Genomic DNA, 17,418 nt, shown 5'->3' with positions numbered 1-17,418 from the left:
TTGCCTAAGAAGTGTGACATAGTCAGGATTGAAACTTGTTTAGATAAACGGCTTTTAATGGAGAGTGTGATAGTAACCAGACTTCATTTCATGCTTCTCTAATGAGCATTTAGTCTTATTGACTCTTCTCAGGGATAGGCTTTTCTCCTTCCCAAGAGTGCAGTGTGTTAGTCTCCTAACAGCCATTCTCTCTGTTGAGAAGAATTGGGTTATAAGACACTAAGATCTGGAAAAGCGAGGATACAACTTGCATTCATCCAAAACAAGTAATTTGAGCTCTTTTGGCACACCCTTAAGGACCATTTATTGAGTTGTCTCCATTCATCTATTCTACAAGTGTTTTACTGAGTGTCTTCTTGGTGCTAGGTATTAGGAATACCTAGGACAAGACAGATGCTTGCCTGCAAGGAGCTTGTAGTCCAGGGGAGGATTCAGACAATTAAGTTGATGATTGTAATCCATAACAAGCACAAAACTGTGATAGAAGCAGGCATGTGAGGTGGAGAAAACACACAGTGCAGGGAAGCCCATGGGAGATGCTCACTAAATGCTTATTGAATGAGACGAGAGATCTAAAATTGCAACTTACTAATTGTACGATTTTTGGCAAGCCTGTGCCTCAGTTGTCTTATCTGAAAACTGGGGTTAATAATAGCTTCTAGATAGCTTCTCAGAGTTTTTATGAGAATCAATGAAAACAATACACTTAAAAGCACTTAAGAAACCGTAATGCTATATAAGGGAATTATTAAAAGAAATGATCTTTCTCTTCCTGATGTTGTCTGTGGTCATGGTATCTCAATGTGGAAGTTATTCAGAATTTTTGGGTAAATTTCCTGGGAGAATGGATTTCAGCCAAATAAATGTGTCTGTGGAAGTCCCTGAGAGACTTTATTTGAAAGTGCCTTCTTTACAAGACAAAAACACATGACATAAACCCTAGAGACAGTAGTGAAGAATCTAATTCAGTTTGCATTTGGAGTGAAGAAGATTCTGAAAGACTTTTATTTCATTTTTAAATGGCTTTTAAGAAAATGTTTACCTCTTCAACACCTGTTTTGACAGGCCTGTAAATTCCCAGTGATTAAATCCATGATGGTACCAGATTCCCCTACAAACATTCAAAAATACCATAATCATAAACTACCTTCTCTTTTTGAATGCCTACTGTGTGCTCAACATTGATGCCAAGGAAAATCTCAGAAGAAACGAGGTGGTCTTTACCATCAAGGATCATATAGCTGATTGATGGGCCATGACCACCCACACAAAATGATAATGAAGAAAAACTACACAAACATACATCACATACAGAATGGGTTGGAGAACTTATCATGGGTTTATGAAGGCATTGAGGTTCCATTGGTGCCTGGAGAATGGACAAGATTTGGATAAGGCTGAATGGAATGGGTGAATTATTAATTTTTAGTGTCAGTTTCTGTGCTAATATTAATGGCTTCCATTTATGAAATGCTTTCTATATGCCAGACATGTGCTAAGAGCTTTATGTGTATGACTCCATTTTATCTTCATAACAGACCTATGAAGTTGATACTATTCACATCTCTATTTTATGTATGAGAAAATTTAGTTTCAGAGGATTATGTGTCATTAGAGACCGAACTAATAAGTGATAAAGTCGGGCCTTAAACTAAGCTAAATCTTGTCTCAAAGTCCATGTTATTAACCAACGTATTATGCCACCTTCTGACTCTGTGTGCGTTGGAAAGGTTTCAAATGAATGACTCACATCCACTGAGGAATTAGTCAGCATTTTTAAAATTTCCTGAATATCTCTTTAAATTAGATTCTTCCTCCTTTCCTTTCTGCCTCCATTCCTTCCATTTTTCCTTCCTTCTTTCATCCTTCTTTCTTTTCTCCCTCCTTCACATCTTCTCTCCTTCTCTTCTTATAATATGGTGGCTTTTTTTTCTTTGTCTTTTTTTTCAGTTAATTTTTAAATTTTGAGATAATTTAAATCTAATAAAATAGTTTTAAAAAATACAATGTCTCAGTCCCTTCACTTGGCCTTTCTTTATGTTAATATTTTATGTAATCATAGAACATGTGCCAAAACTAAGACATTAACTAACCTTAGTACAACACAGCACAATTAGCTGATATACAGGACTTATTAGCATTTCACCAGTTTCCTCTAATGTCCTTTTTTTTTTTTTTTTTTTTTTTTTTATTCTAAGATCCAGTCCAGATTGCGACACTGCCTTTGGTCGTGTCTCTGTAGTCTCCTCCAGTCTGTGACAGCACCTCTGTCTGTCCTTGTCTTTCAGAACCTTGACACTTTTAAAGAGTACGGGCCAGTTATTTTGTCTAATGTGTCTCAGTTTGTGTTTATCTGATATTTTCTTATGATTAGATTGAGGTTATGCATTATTGGAAAGGATACCAGAGAGGTGATGGGTCCTTCTCAGTGCCTCATGTCAATGGGTACTTGATGACAGTATATGGCTTTAAAATGTCCTTTGATGTCGCTAGATTGTTTAGGCTAGTGAGGAGATAGAAAAGGAAACGTAACTCTGAAAAACAGAATTGGGTGGGGGTACAGGCATTGCAAGTGGGAAGTGATGAGCTCTGCTCCTATGCCTTATCCTCCACACTTTGAAGTTAATACAGGGTTCAAGAGGACAAGTTCTTCTGTCAAGTCACACAGGGTGCCTGAGGTCCTCTTAACTATGAAATTCACTCTGAAGGGGCTAAGCTTTTGTCTGGACAGGATTTTCTGCTTTGATAGCCTGGGGATAGTGATAGTGGAAGGAAGGGCACTAAATGAGTAAAAAGCATTCCAAATAATGCAGTTCCTCTCTGACCTCACTCACGTTCTCACAACACTTCAGGGGCATTAAAGGATGGGACTGAAAACCTGACATACAACTTTCATTATGGCTGAGGTGGAAAGATTATATTAAAGGGACTCATGTCTGGGAATAACAGGATATTTCAGTGGAAGCACTCTTTTCATGAGAGCCTTTGAATTTTACACATGAAGTAGATTGGAAATTGCAATCAGGTCAATTAAAGGCACACTACTTTTTACACAAATCCTTTCCTTAATCACTGGCTTTGGTGGATGTTTTAATTTTATTCAAGGAGGCAAATACGGTTGTGTGTGAATAAAAATGAAAAGATTATTATAAAGACTTTATCACTAGTGCTCCCCTGTTGAATACAGTGATTTTCTGGTTACCTGATCCAAAATGAATCAAAAGTCAGTGGCATAAGAGAGCACAATACAATAATTCAGGGCACAAAGTTTTGCCTATGAAGCATAAATATTTGAACATTTGCATTACCATTTCTGAATGAGTGGATTAAGTAGCTATGAAATATTAACTCATGTTCTTTGGGGTATGATTGAAATATTACATTCAGTATTTACCCCCCACGAAAAGCCCCCACAAATCCCTGTGTTCTATGAAACGTGAAAAGAATCTCATTTCACTGTCTTGCTTCATTTAACTGGTGCCAATTCTATGATACGACATGGCAACCATGTTGCAGTTACGAATTTAAGATTTTCATTGTGTTTTGGGAGAAAGAGTACACAGCTGTATCCCATCACACCTACTTTCTCTAAAGGTTGTTGGTAAGTTGAAATTGATAAATTCAGAAGAAGAGCTGGTAATCTAAAGAGGTTTTTTTTTTAAAGGGAACACATTTTTTAAATGTTTTATGTTTTACAAGCTTGCTATTGTAAATATGAAAAAATGTTAAAGCAAGATGCATTACTTGGAATTCTGAGACCAGAAACTTCTTACCTATTTAGGGACCATGTACCAACATTCTACTTTACTGATGGGATCATGTTAGTCTTGTTTGGAAAATAATACAGTTCTTAGCAGGTGACTTTTTGTAGAAAATGATAAGCCTTTCAACAAAATACAATATCATCATTATCATTATTATTATTATTGAATAAATAATACAAACTATTGTCACATATTTTAATTCTACATGTATATTAAATCTCACCAGACATTATAATAATTTTATATAGCCCATATTTATTAATGGACCAATATTGATACATTATTATTAACTGAAGTTCATAATTTATTCAGATTCCTTTACTTTTTACTTAATATCCTTATTCTGTTCTAGGATTCCAGATTACACTTAGTCATCTCCTTTCCTTAGGCTCCTGTTGGCTGATGTTTTTCTAATGATTAGGTCAGAACTGTGGGCTTTTGTCATGTCATATCAATAGTACACACTATCAACATGACTTATCATTCTGATCTTGACCTTGATCATTTAGCTGATTTTGTGGTTGTCAGGTTTCTCCATCATAAAGTTGCACCTTCCCTCCCCACCCTTTCCACGCTGTATTCTTTGAAAAGAAGTCACTATTGGGGCACCCTGGTGGGTCAGTTGCTTAAGTATCTGACTTTGGTTGAGTTATGATCTCACAGTTTGTGGGTTCAAGCCCTGCATTGGGCTCTCTGCTATCAGCACAGAGCCCATTTCAAATCCTCTATCCCCCTCTCTCCCTGCCCCTTCCCTGCTCATTCTATCTCTTTCTCTCTCTCTCTCTCAGAAATAAACATGTAAGGAAATTAAACAAACAAACAAACAAGAAAAGAAGTCTCTATACATGGTTCACACTATGTTCCTCCTCAAAGTGAGAATATCTACAGAAATTATTTGGAATTCTTCTGCATCAGAGATTTGCCTCTTCTTTCTCATTTATTTCTTTATTCAGTCATTTACTAATGTTGTGAACATTTATTTTATATTTTATACAAAGTTATAATTCAACTTTGCATTATACTTTATTTACTTTTTGTTCAAGTTCTTCCAGCTTTGACTCTTGGCAACTCTTTCATTTGTCATCTGTGTTCCTTTGACATACCAACAGCTTTATGGGTTTTTTATTTGTGTGTGTGTGTGTGTGTGTGTGTGAGTGTGTGTGTGTGTGTGTGTGTGTGTGTGTGCATGTGCTCGCGTGTGTGTCTTTAAGCACTTCATTATTTTCTGGTACTACAAGTTACTCTGGGCTTATTTTGAATATTTCTTATTCCAATCTCAGGAATTATTCAACCATTTCTATGAGGAAGACTGGTTTCTTGTATTGGATAATGGTATTAAAAATCAAGAAGTGGGTGTTCAGTGTACTTCTTGCTACTCAGGTGACATTACTTCTAGTCTCTTGCATCTGACAGAGCAAGAACACACATTATCATATGTGTATACTAACTATGTATGTATATATACCTAAAAATATTATACAGGATATATGTAAGTATGATACAGATAGCATAACCATCTGTCATTATATTAAGCTAAATAGGAGTTCATTTTGATGACTCCAGCTCTAATCCATTATTACATGGATCATTCTAGCTTCCTCCCCTTGCTTATCTGTAAACTCCCTCTCCAACAGAGAGAAACCTGTTCCTGCTATCTGCCATCCACTTACTTAACTGTTCAATTCCAGTATGCATGTGTAGCAAATTCAAAATTGTTAACCTGTACTCTGTGGGACATAGCTTTACCAACTAGAGAAAGGTACTTATGTACAGTTTACTTTGCTTTGGGTCTTAACAGACTCCATCCATTTCTAGAGTTACTTAGGTCAGCACCTTCGCCAACCAACTATTATTTGGATCCCATATGAGTTTGTTAATGTTGTCTGTTTTTGTTTTTGTTTTTTCTTCTCTTTGTGATCCCTTTGTCTTATTCCTTCTTGGGCTTGTTTTTTTTTTTTTTTTTTTTTTTTTTTTTTTTTTTTTTTTTTTTTAATTGAGTTCCAGACACTGTATTTGAAATATCAGGGTAAAGTGAGCTCTAAGATGGTATTCCTCTAGACAGGATTTATTTTTGCTTCCAACAGGAGGCTAGAGCTAACAGAAGAAGTCCTGGATAACGTTAACTCAAACTCAAGGATTGAGATAATTTGAATCAGCCCTTTTATCATTGTGAAGGTTGATGCATTTATGGTATATAGTATTTTAAGGTACCCAAGGCAAAGCATAGAGAGTTTCCACGACTCCTGATCCTTCGCGGACTTAGGACTTCATTTTTTGTCTTTCTAACTCAACAGTGTAAATCTGTACTCGGCTTCTTAGTCCACTCTTTTGGGATTGACTGGTGTCCAATGAAGTCTGTGTAAGAGGTGGTTGAGTCAAATGATGTATAAGACCCTTGAGTGTGGGGCACTGGGTTGTGCTTAAATAAATTGGTTCTTACCAATTTCTATTTTAGTTGTCAGATTAAGAGTATACACAAAAAACATTGAGAGCCAGTGGCATTGTACAGGCCAGTCAAGACTAGCAGAATCTATGTTAAGTTGGTTGTTTGTACAATAGAAGGAATAAGCACAAAACAGATACATAAAGGAGAAACTGGTGAGAGTTTCTGTCTAAGGTGTGGAATTGAACTAACAGGCTTCTTTTCTACTTTTCTACTTCCCTATCCGATATACTCTCTGGCTATATATATATATATATATATCCCAATCTATCTCAACTTTAACAAAATGACCCCTTTAATAAATTAAGTCTGTGTTTTGTTTGAAGTTGAAGAAATACATCTATTTTTAGATATCTTTCCCAATGAGTCTTCAGAAGTGGACCCAATTTCCAGCTTCTCACCTTCCTTTTTTCTCACCTCTGCCAGGAGTCTTCGTGGCATGATTAGAATTCTAACTTTTTGTCTTATCAACTATGTAGCATTTTGAGCCTTATATTCTTTATTGGTAGATCAAATAAATTGTAGTATTTAATGTGAAACTCCTTAAAATCTGAAAATTGTGTGTGAATTATGCATTATTAATATCATTTTGGCCTGTCATCTAATTGTGAACTATGGAGGTAGTAAGATTAGAAAACTTTGGATATGGGAAGACAATAATGATTATTCTTTTAAAAAAGCTGATTGAGACCCTCAAAAACCTGAATTATAATTTTTTATTCATTTTAACATTTATTTATCCATTTACTTATTTAATAAGTAACTACTGAGTAATGGGCCTGGCACTGTGCTGGAGGCTGGGGATTGCAGAGCAAATATGCACACAATCTTTGTCCTTGAGGAGCTTAGAGTCTACTGTGGGAGATACAAATTAATCAGAGAATCAAACTAATAAATGTGAAGTCATGCTGAGATGGATACCTTGAAGGAAGGACTTTAAGAGTATATATGAAGGGATGGAGGGTGTGACCTGGTCAGGGAGATTTGGGAAGATGTCCTTAAGCAAGTGCTGGTTACTGTGAGACTTACTGTCTAGGGGTTGGCCAGATACAGGGAGGATATAAGAATATTCCAGGTCGGGGAACTACTGTCTGCGAAAGTCCTAAGGGGAGAGCAAGACTGACCTGCTCAAAGACAGTAAAGAAATACAGAATGTCTGGAAGACAGGGGCAACGAGGAAGTGGGACATCAGGTAGGGTTGAGAACCATGCAGGGTTCAGATCCTGAAAGGCTTTATGGTCATGCTGAGTATCCTGTTCTTCATCGCAAGGACAATGGGGGAAGCCACTGAAGTCTGCAGGGGAATGAAATTATGAGGCTGATGTATCTCAGACATCAGGTGACATTTGGGCAGAGAGATGGTCTTCAGCTGTTTGACTCCTCCATTATCTACCATTATGTTCACAGAGAAGAGTAATTTAATGTGAATTCTTCAATATACAGCAGGATCTGGAAGTTTATGCCCAAGAGTGCATTACTGAAAAGACACTGACTGTATGTAATTCTAGGTAGCATTAAAAAATCATCAGAATATTCCATTTGCTCAATGAATAAATGGTAGCTATTTTGCAGAAGTCATTAAGACAAAACCAAGCCAAATTTGGCATTGAGTTACATCCACTAAACATTCATTTAAAGAGCAAAATATTGAGAACATTCAAACAATCAAATTCTTACTTCAAAATGTTTAAAATATAATGGAATAAAATGGATAGTATGGAACTTTGATGGTGTTTGATTTTTTAATTAAAGTTTTAAATATTTGGTTTGTGTTAACTTAGGAGGAATTGTATGTAGGCTATTGTCTATGCTATCTCCGTATCCTGTGAAATAAAACAAATGAAATCACTAAATGATAATTGTACATTGACCAGGTACCATCATAATGCCCTACTGCCTACTGATTTTCTTTTTGTTTTCCTAATTACTACTCCTTTTCTCTCACTTTGATTTCTGCATTTTTCTCCCAACCTCATATCACTTTGTTTATTGAGCCTCCTCTGGCCATGGGGAAGATATATTAGGAAGAGCATGAACTCTGGAGTTAGTTATACATATACCTGGCTCTCAGCAACACCAGATGTCAGCAATGTGATCTTGAGCAAATCACTGAACGTTCTACAGTTCAGTTTTCTTTTACACTAAATTTGAAATAATGCTGACTATCTAACTGGGATACTATGATAATTAAATTAGGTAATTATGTAAAATGCTTATCATAGTTTCTGTGAGTTTCCAAAGGTGACCGCAACAGTATCTCCCAGCTTCTCTGATATCAGGAGGTGAGGTTTATGTCCTCTCTGTGGCTTGTGATTGCTTTGGCTACAGAATATGGTGGAAATGATATTTTGTGACTTCCAAGGCCAGGTCACGAAAGGCACTGCACCGTCTGCGTTGTATGCTGGGATACTCCCTCTTGGAGCACTGAGTTACCATGGAAAAAGCCTGATCACCCTGAGAAGTCCAGGCACATGGTTAGACCACAAGTAGGTGCATGGTCAAAAGCTCCAGTTGAGGTCCCAGCCAATAGCCAGCATTGGCTGCCAGTTGTATGAATAAAGACACCTTCACTTGATTTCAGTTGCCAGCAATCAAGTCTTCTTAGCTGAGGCTCCAGCCATCATGAAGCACACAAAACCTTTCCCACTATGCCATTTGAATTAACTTACAGAATCTATGAATATGATAAATGGTAGTTTTAAGCTACTTGTGGAATAGTTAGTAGTAGTAACTGCAACAGTCTTCAATAAATTCTAGCATTATCATCATTGTGATTAATGTTATTACCTCCTTCATAGGGTTATTTATATATAGTACATTACAAACCAATGAAAACAAACCAATCTTACTGATCATAAAGTCTGGAAGATGCTGTAGAACACGTCTATTTCTTTACCAAGTCAGTGTTGTGGTAAATGGGCATCCAACAGTGCCTTCTCTCTCAGGCCTTCCTAACACTTCTCTAATTTTCCTGCCATCTTTTTTGCCCACTGCGCCTCCCCCAGTCCACCCAGGGTTCCAGCTTTGGTCTGGAGAATGGTGCCTGGGTGATTTCCATGCTCAGTGACACTGACCTGTGGAGGAGGCTTGTGAATTTCAGGTTCTTCATTTGATTAATAAATATTTATTGAGCTCCTGTTATGTGGTATTGGGAACACAGCAATGAATAAACAGACCAACAATCTTGCTCTTACAGACCTTATATTCTAGTTTGGAGTAGTATATTCTAGTTTGGCCCAGATAAATAACTGAAATCTATGGTATGGTAGATGTGGGTAAGTACTATGGAAAAGCATAAAGCCAAGAAGGGAAAAAGGGAGTGTTGGGGACAGTGGTGCCATTTTAGAGAGTGGGACTGAGGATGGCCTTATTGAGAAGATGGAATTTCAGTAAAATCCTGAAACAGGCAAATGAGAAAGGCTCATGGATATCTATAGAATGCATTTTATGCAGAAGGGCCAGGAAGAGCCAAGACCTGAGGTAGAGGAGGCATAAGTGTTCAAGGAGCAGCAAGAAGGCCAGTGTGGCTGAAGCTGAGTCAACAGGAACTTGGCATGAAAGGCCGACAGAGAAGCAAGTAGGCTACGTGGGGTCAAGTCTTACATGACATTGTGAGGACCTTGATTTTGACTCTGAGATGAGAGAGCAAATGGAAGGTTTTGGACAGAGAAATAATATCATCAGACTCTTTCTGACAGCTGTATTGAAATTAGCCTGCAGAAAGACAAGGTCGAAAGCAGGGAGATCAGCTAGGAGGCCATTGCAGTCATCTGGGCAGAGCCGAGTGTGACTTGGGCCATGGTACTTCCAATGAAGAAGGTGAGGAATAGCCTCTGGCTTTGCTGATGGATTAGATGAGTCGAAGATGCATTCATGGTTTTTGTTCCAAAGATGGAAGCATTTAATGACCATTTCTGAAAGAGGGAAGAAATGGAGAGAAATCCTACTGGAAAGAAATCTCAATTACAGCATGTTGAGACTGAGATGTTGATCAACCTCCACAGTGGAAGAATCTTTTTAAAGCCAAATATTGGCTGCCTCTATGAACAAAAACACTCAGTGTTACAATGTTAACAGACTCTACCTCTTTACTTGATCTTATCAAAGATCTCCACCATGCAAATCAGATTAAGTCATTGTCCTGCTTAAAACTATCTAATGGCTTCTCAGTGAATTTAGAATAAAATCTAATTCTCTGCCACACTCTCCAAGGCCCTTCCTACACGTATTACCTGTCCAACTTGTCTGGTAAACCCTCTTCTTCATTCATTATACTACTACTGCAGGGGCCTTGATTCCGTAGCTTAAACATGCCAAGATAATTCAGTCTTAGGGATTTGCAGTTGTTATTCTCTCTTCCTGGAATATTCCTCTCACTTTTTCTTTTTCTTCTGTGCCAGAGACTCTTTGTGATCATTCGGATTGCAGACTATGTGTCTCCTCCTCAAAAAGTTCTTTTGTAATCATTATCTCCATAGTGCTTCTCATCCTCAGAAATTATTCATTTATATATTTGCACATTCTTTGATTGCCTGCTCCCCTGAAGGTATCTTATCTGATGAGTTTGCCACTGTATTCCCAGCACCTGATAAAATGTCTGGCACATATTAGGCACTCAGTAAAGGTCAGTTAAGTGAATAGAGGTAGGAAGAAAAGGAGGTAGAGAGAAAAACTCTATTCTTGCTTATAATCAAATAGAAAATATGTATCACATATGGTCTTTATGTTAGCTATAATTTTTGCCTCCCTCCATTGATTAATGCATTTTATGTTGTAGACCCTATATATTGCAAAGTATTTCATGTGGGTTTTTGTATTAACAATACCAAGTCAATAGTCAGGCCATCTCCAATTTACATATGAAAATGAGGCTCAAGGGACCAGCTTGTTCTGCTTTTAAGGGACAGTCTGACCTGACCTTGAATCCAGGTCTCTTGACTTTGAGTCCGGCATTCTTTCCGTACACCTTGCTAGTTCTCGAGAATACCGGGGGCACTGATATTGTCACAAGAAGCAGCGTGTAACCAAATGGGTCAGATAAAATTAGAAGTGGTCTCAAATTTTGCTGACTCGAGTCTTTGCCCATTTTAGAACCAAAATCAGATTTATTAATATCTTCTGGCCCTGGAATTTTTAAATAACTTTCTTTAATTTACATACCTATTTCTCAGACTGCTGGGAATCTAACTGGGAATACAAAAACTGCCCAGGAAACGTGCTCCTTTCAAAAATTTTACCTGATTTTACAGTCTCTGCAGGCTTTGTAATCTCTGAGAAGCCTGAATTAACGGCTGGTTCCCATATGTTCACAAACCACAACTTTGCACAGCATTCACAGCAAGGTGAGCGGTTGTGAATTGCTTGAACCGGGGGATATTTCTGGCAGGGCCTTATGAAGAGGATCCACTGCACACTGGCGCTTTCTGCAGTATTCCGGTCCATGTCAGGGGACCTAGGGGCAAAAATAATGCCCAGTTAACATATGTGATGCTTCAAGGGGCACAGGAGGCATATTTCTCCCAGGGATTCAATAGTCCAGGAGTCACAAAGTTGCCACTTTTATTTGGAATTCTTTGCCTTTACTTAATTCACTTCCTTACTTTCCCTCCACTTATTACTTATTGCGCTCAGAATTCTGTGTGTGTGTGTGCATGTGTGTGCATGTATTTGGGGGCAGGGGAGGGGTTGGAGATGCAAAATCTAGCCTTTGTTCCAAGAGGCATGCAGTTTAGTAGGGAGATATAAAACTTACTCTCAAACAACTATAATGCAAATTAGAATTTGGAATAGATGCAGCCTAGATTGCTTGGTTACAAGCTTGCTCATTAGAGTCAGACAGTCTTGGAGTTCTGCTGCTTATTAGTTGGGTTGATTTGGATAAGATGCTTTAACTTCCCTAAGGCCTGGCTTCCTCTTCTAACATCAAGGTAGCAATTCAGACATGTATTATTACATATAAGTGAATTCGTTATATGTTTGTGTAAAATGGATTAAACGCAGTTCTTGACAAATAGTAAATGATTGATCAATCATTGTTAGCCTTTATAATTATTATATATCTGTATATGTTTTAAAATGGTTACAATTCTCCCTCTGCCCTTAATAAGTGACCGCACTTTAACTCAAGGAAATACCATCAGTAAAGTAATGGAATAAGAAAGTTCAGGATGTCTGGGGAAATGGCCAGTCCTAATCTGGCCAGAGTCTGACATCTGTGTGGAGAAGTCTTAAAATACAAGAGATAAATCTGGAAGGGTAATTAGGTAAGGCTTGAAGAGTTTTGAGTGACAAACTAAAAAAATCTATATTTAAACCAATGTATGTGGTCAGTTAGTAAAGGATGCTGTTGAAAAGGGAGTTCTGGAGCCCAACCACCTGGAAGGCTTTACACCCAGGCTCCACCGATGACTACTGCATGACATTGGGCAAATTAGATAATCTCTCTCTTCCTTAGTTTCTTGACTTGTATAATATCACCAACATCATGGGCTTATGGTGAGCATTATGAAATAGGACATATTTATTACATCGCTGAGAGCCTGGGAAAATGCTAAATAAAAGGTTATTATTGTTATTATTTGCATATAACTGAGTAGTTGATTTTCAAGTAGCAGAAGCAAAAGACAACACTTTCAGCATTGTTTTATAGATAGACTGGGCACGGTGATCCATTTTCAGTGAGACAGCCATAAAATGTGACATTTTAAACATCTTCTCCAATCCCTAAACATTTGGTTTTTCTCCAAGAGTTTCCTGACCATTATTAATTCAGTCAACTTCTAGCTGGAGGAAACTTTAAGAATTTCTATGCCAGGTGGCATGTGCAGATACGATTTACATGTACAGGCATGCCACTGACAGCTTGTGGTTTGTGATATATCAATACAGTGCATGAGTAAATCTATTCCTAAAAGTAGAAGGTATGTAACTTTTTGTACATTGAATAATTTAAGCAAAAAAGAGGTCTTTCTTTAGAAAAATGTGGTCATTCGTTTATTTTTAAAATGTGTGAGAGACCACCACCCCATTTATCATCTTTTTAAATCCAAGCATTCACTTGTTTGGGTGAACAAAAGTCTGCATAAACAATATCTACCAAAAAGCACTATGGGGAGGGCTACCAAAAGATAAATCCAAGTGAATCTTGATTTTTTTCTTTACTGCCTTTTCAGAAAATCTATAAATATTTTAACCTGTCATTATTAATATTCAGTGTGTCCGTTTTCTCTAGGTACAAACTTTGGACAGGTGGTCTTAATGCTTTTTGTGAAAACTCAAAGTAGGTGGATACTAAATTGGAATGTCACTTCCCTAGAAAAAGTCAAAGAGCCAAAGTATTCCCCTTTGATTAATATAGGCTAGGGTGACAATGACACCTACAGCCTCACTGGTGAGATTTTCTCAGCTTTCTCAGTGTAGTTCAACCAGATAACAAAGAATCAATCCACAGAATTCTTTGGATTTCAGGGCAATAAGGAGGCTCATGTCAAAAAACCTTACTGGAAGATTTTGCTGGAAAAGACATGCAACTACATGATACTACATTAGGCAAGTTTCGGAACAGAGGATGAGAATCAGAGAAGTTTCATCCATCTCTATCCCTAACTCAGGGGTTACAGCATGGCTGTCACGGCCTAAGCAGCTTCTTTTTCTCGCCTTGTGTTGTCTTGGTTTTCTTCTACCCCCACCCACCTCCACCTTTTCCTTCCTCACTATGAGGCAATGTCTCTAATATTAGGAATTAATTTTGCCAATAACCAATAGGAACCCAACAGGTCATTTCTGTGAACTACTGTTTCAAGCCAGACCTACTATTTCTAGTTCTCTTAATGAAAAGGGTAAAGTGTTATAATTTAGATGTATCCTTTGGCAAGGGATCACCAGCTACATGCCAGATATTGTATGCTTGAAGATCCATGGTCATCTTGCCGTGTGCCACACCAAACTCCTTTTCATTGTCATCTTTATCCCTAAGCCAGCATGTTTTCTCCTCCTATCCCACTACTTACAGGTACATCCAGATCTACCAGTGTCACATATTTATATAATGTATAATTATATATTATAGACAGATATCCTATGTATCACTCCTCTTCTAGCCACATAATATTGGGATTTGGGTATCACTACACATTTTTTTATGGTAATCCTCAAACATCTGTGAAAATAGTGAGAGTAGTGTAATGAACCCCGTATCAGGGACTATGATACTTCATGTGTTCTTGTATCTTTGTGAGGTCTAGAATTATGACTAGCACAAAGCAGGTGCTTTATACAAGTTTGGTCATCAAGCTGATTGCCTATTTATTAAATGTAGTTCCTTCTTCAAAAGTAGGGAACAACTTTGTATAATTTCATTCCTTGGACCCCACCCCCCATTCAAAAGTGCAAACCTGTGACTATACAAAATAACAGAATTAGGGGCACCTGGGTGGTTCAGCCAGTTAAGTGTCCTACTCCTGATTTCAGCTCAGGTCATGATATCATGGTCATGAGATAGAGCCCTGCATCAGGCTCTGTGCTGGGCGTAGGGCCTGCTTAAGATTCTCTCTCCCTTTCCGTATGCCCCTCCCCTTCTCCCCTCAAAAAAAAATAGAATCAGCTTTTTTTCATTTTTTTTTGTTTTTTTAAAAAAAGACCATTTGGGCAGCTCTCCATAGTTTTTAATTTTTTTAATTTTATTAATTTTTAAAAAATGTTTATTTATTTTTGAGAGAGAGAGACAGAGACAAGGTGTGAGCTTGGGAGGGGCAGAGAGAGAGGGAGATGCAGAATTTGAAGCAGGATCCAGGCTCTGAGCTGTCAGCACAAAGCCCAATGCAGGGCTCAGACTCACTAACTGTGAGATCATGACCTTAACTGAAGTCAGACGCTTAACCAACTGAGCCAACCGGATACCCCTTTCTGTAGTTTTTAAAAGATGTTATGCCTGTTGACAGGAGAGGGATTTATAACAGGCTTTTTCTTCTACTGAAAAAAGTGTCTTTTATTACAAATTGAGATAGCAGCTATTTGAAAGTACTTGACCCAGAGAGATTAAATGCCTCTCAAAGGGAAAATAATACGTACACCAAGACCAAATCCAATGCTAATGAAACCTGGAAGTTTGTTTTATATTTAAACTTTACAAAAGAGTTTTTTTAAATATAAAAGTCCTGGGTTTTCTTTTTTTTTCAGGAATTAAAAAAAAGGATTGTTGTCTGCTATGTTTCTACTAAATCTCCATCACATTAATTCCCATTTGGGACTTGAGGAAGAAGTAGGAAGCTGATTATAGGCATCTCTAGGGTCACAACCCATTGTCTACTGACCGGTGTATCTGAGGCCTGTGTAGGTCTCTGGAGAAAACCAATCTGGTTGGCAAAAGCATATTCCACCATATTATCTAGAAAACACTTCCCTGGAGATTGAGACTAAGCTGGCAACGCAACCAGAATACCTTCTTCTTTCTATTTGAGGGTATTAACTCTCACCCCAACTAATTTCTGATAATTGAGAGAAGAGGCCAAATTGCCTCTGAATTTGGAAAAAATGTAGTTCCTGGGGCTCAAAGTGATTTTAATCCTATAATCACTTGATTTTGCTTCAGACAATTGGTGGGCATATAAAACTACAAACATTCGGCAAAGAGGAAATCTTAATCCATAGGATTTTGAGCAAATGAAAACCTTAAAGAATGGCTCACTCTTGTACAGATGATAAAATGGGGATTTGGAGAAATTAAATGACTTGGTAAGGTCATCCAGATATTTACTGGTAGAATTGGATCTCTAAAAGTAGGTTGCTGGATCATATATAATTATCCTGCGAGATATTAATACTGTAAATGCCAGGCTCATATTGCATCCATTTTTTGTTCCCACAAATTTTACTGGGATGCTTTTAAGCCTCCATTGGATAAAATATGACTGTGACCATTATGTTGCTATTACCTGGGTTTGAACCCGGGGCATTTAAGATCTAGATTCCTCCTTTTTAAAACTCCAACTCTATTCTTCACTGATCAGAAATCACCTATGGGAAGAGGTAACAGCATCATTTGAAAAAAAAAAAAGTACAATGATGGCTCTTTGCAGGAATACAAACATCACATTCTACATTCTATTCCTATCGTTTGCAGTGTAAAACCAAAGAAACTCTTCAATTATTCTAAACGCTGTGACCTCAGCCAAAACAATTGACTGCTGTAGGCCTCTTTTTGAAAACAAAACAAAACAAGACAAATAAATCAAGGAGATTGCAAAGTCTAGTCCTGAGAGAAAGGCTGTTAGAACATCTCTTTGAGGTGAAACTGTTTGGGGTCCTGCAAACAGATTCATCCCAAGGTTAGCGTATAGGAACATAGAATAAATTTGCGTCCACAAGTTTATTATTTCCTGTGCTGCATCAGGAAGGACAAGACCAGGGAAGACTACCAGCTGAGACACCCAGAAAATCCCCCAGGAGTCTTTTAATAGTGATAATCTGTCTGCCTTACTTCCCCCCCAGGCTGGATGGAGAGGAGTGCTTTGCAACAACACTTCGAAAGCAACAAGAAGTCCTAAAAGGTCTAGGGATCGTAAGTGGCAGTTTGGGGGCCATTGATCATGTTGCTAAAGGAAATTCCTTATTTAAAAGAAATTTTAGGATTTTCATACTATTGCATATGATGAATATGAGCCACCAGTGAGATTATATATATATATATATATATATATATATATATATATATATATATTAAGTACAGTAGAGGCTTGGGATAATAAGTGTGATCAACATCTTCCCTCAGAACCTGAAAAGGTGGTTATTAATATCTTAAACTAAGTTATTAATAATCCTTTTGAGTGGGGAGTAGTGATAAATCAGAATATGCAAGGAGGAGAGTGTGGCAAAAATGCTGCCTTTTGTAGGTAATGGGTAAGTCATGATTACTAATTTTGTATTTCATTCTTCACTCTATATTTGAGTTATTTATACATGTATCTGCATCCCTACCAAATCGTAAGTTCTTAGAGGGCAGGGATGTGTGTATCATTTCCCCTGATAGTCCCCAAAGCACAATATTGAACAATCAAATTCAAGGAATCGTTTTTATTCTAAAACGCTCCTGCCACCATCACTCACAATAGAGCCAGAATTTCATAGAACTGTAAGATAAGTGTTCATGAATTGTGAGACTAATTGCTTTTTAGCTGCAAGGTAGGACCTATTTAATTGAGGACTCCTATAGCT

General features: G+C 37.6%; 1 protein-coding gene and 1 long non-coding RNA gene across 4 annotated transcripts in view; one reads left to right on the top strand and one right to left on the bottom strand.

Annotated features, from left to right (window-relative positions):
* Positions 1-17,418, top strand: part of KCTD16 (potassium channel tetramerization domain containing 16) — a 263,762-nt gene that overhangs the window by 30,985 nt on the left and 215,359 nt on the right. The window lies entirely within an intron of this gene.
* LOC132681412 (uncharacterized) overlaps positions 1-17,418 on the bottom strand; it is a 44,885-nt gene that overhangs the window by 14,546 nt on the left and 12,921 nt on the right. The window contains exon 3 of one of the 3 annotated variants that reach the window (XR_009611050.2): positions 11,445-11,659. The exons of the other annotated variants lie outside the window; for them this stretch is intronic. This is a non-coding gene — a long non-coding RNA (uncharacterized LOC132681412). The remainder of the gene's footprint in view (positions 1-11,444; positions 11,660-17,418) is intronic. 3 annotated transcript variants of the gene reach the window in all.

This window comes from Panthera onca, chromosome A1 (genome assembly GCF_046562875.1).
Source record: "Panthera onca isolate mPanOnc1 chromosome A1, mPanOnc1 haplotype 2, whole genome shotgun sequence".
Taxonomy (NCBI): domain Eukaryota; kingdom Metazoa; phylum Chordata; class Mammalia; order Carnivora; family Felidae; genus Panthera; species Panthera onca.
The sequence above is the reverse complement of the archived record's forward strand: the minus strand, read 5'-3'. Positions and strand labels throughout refer to the sequence as shown.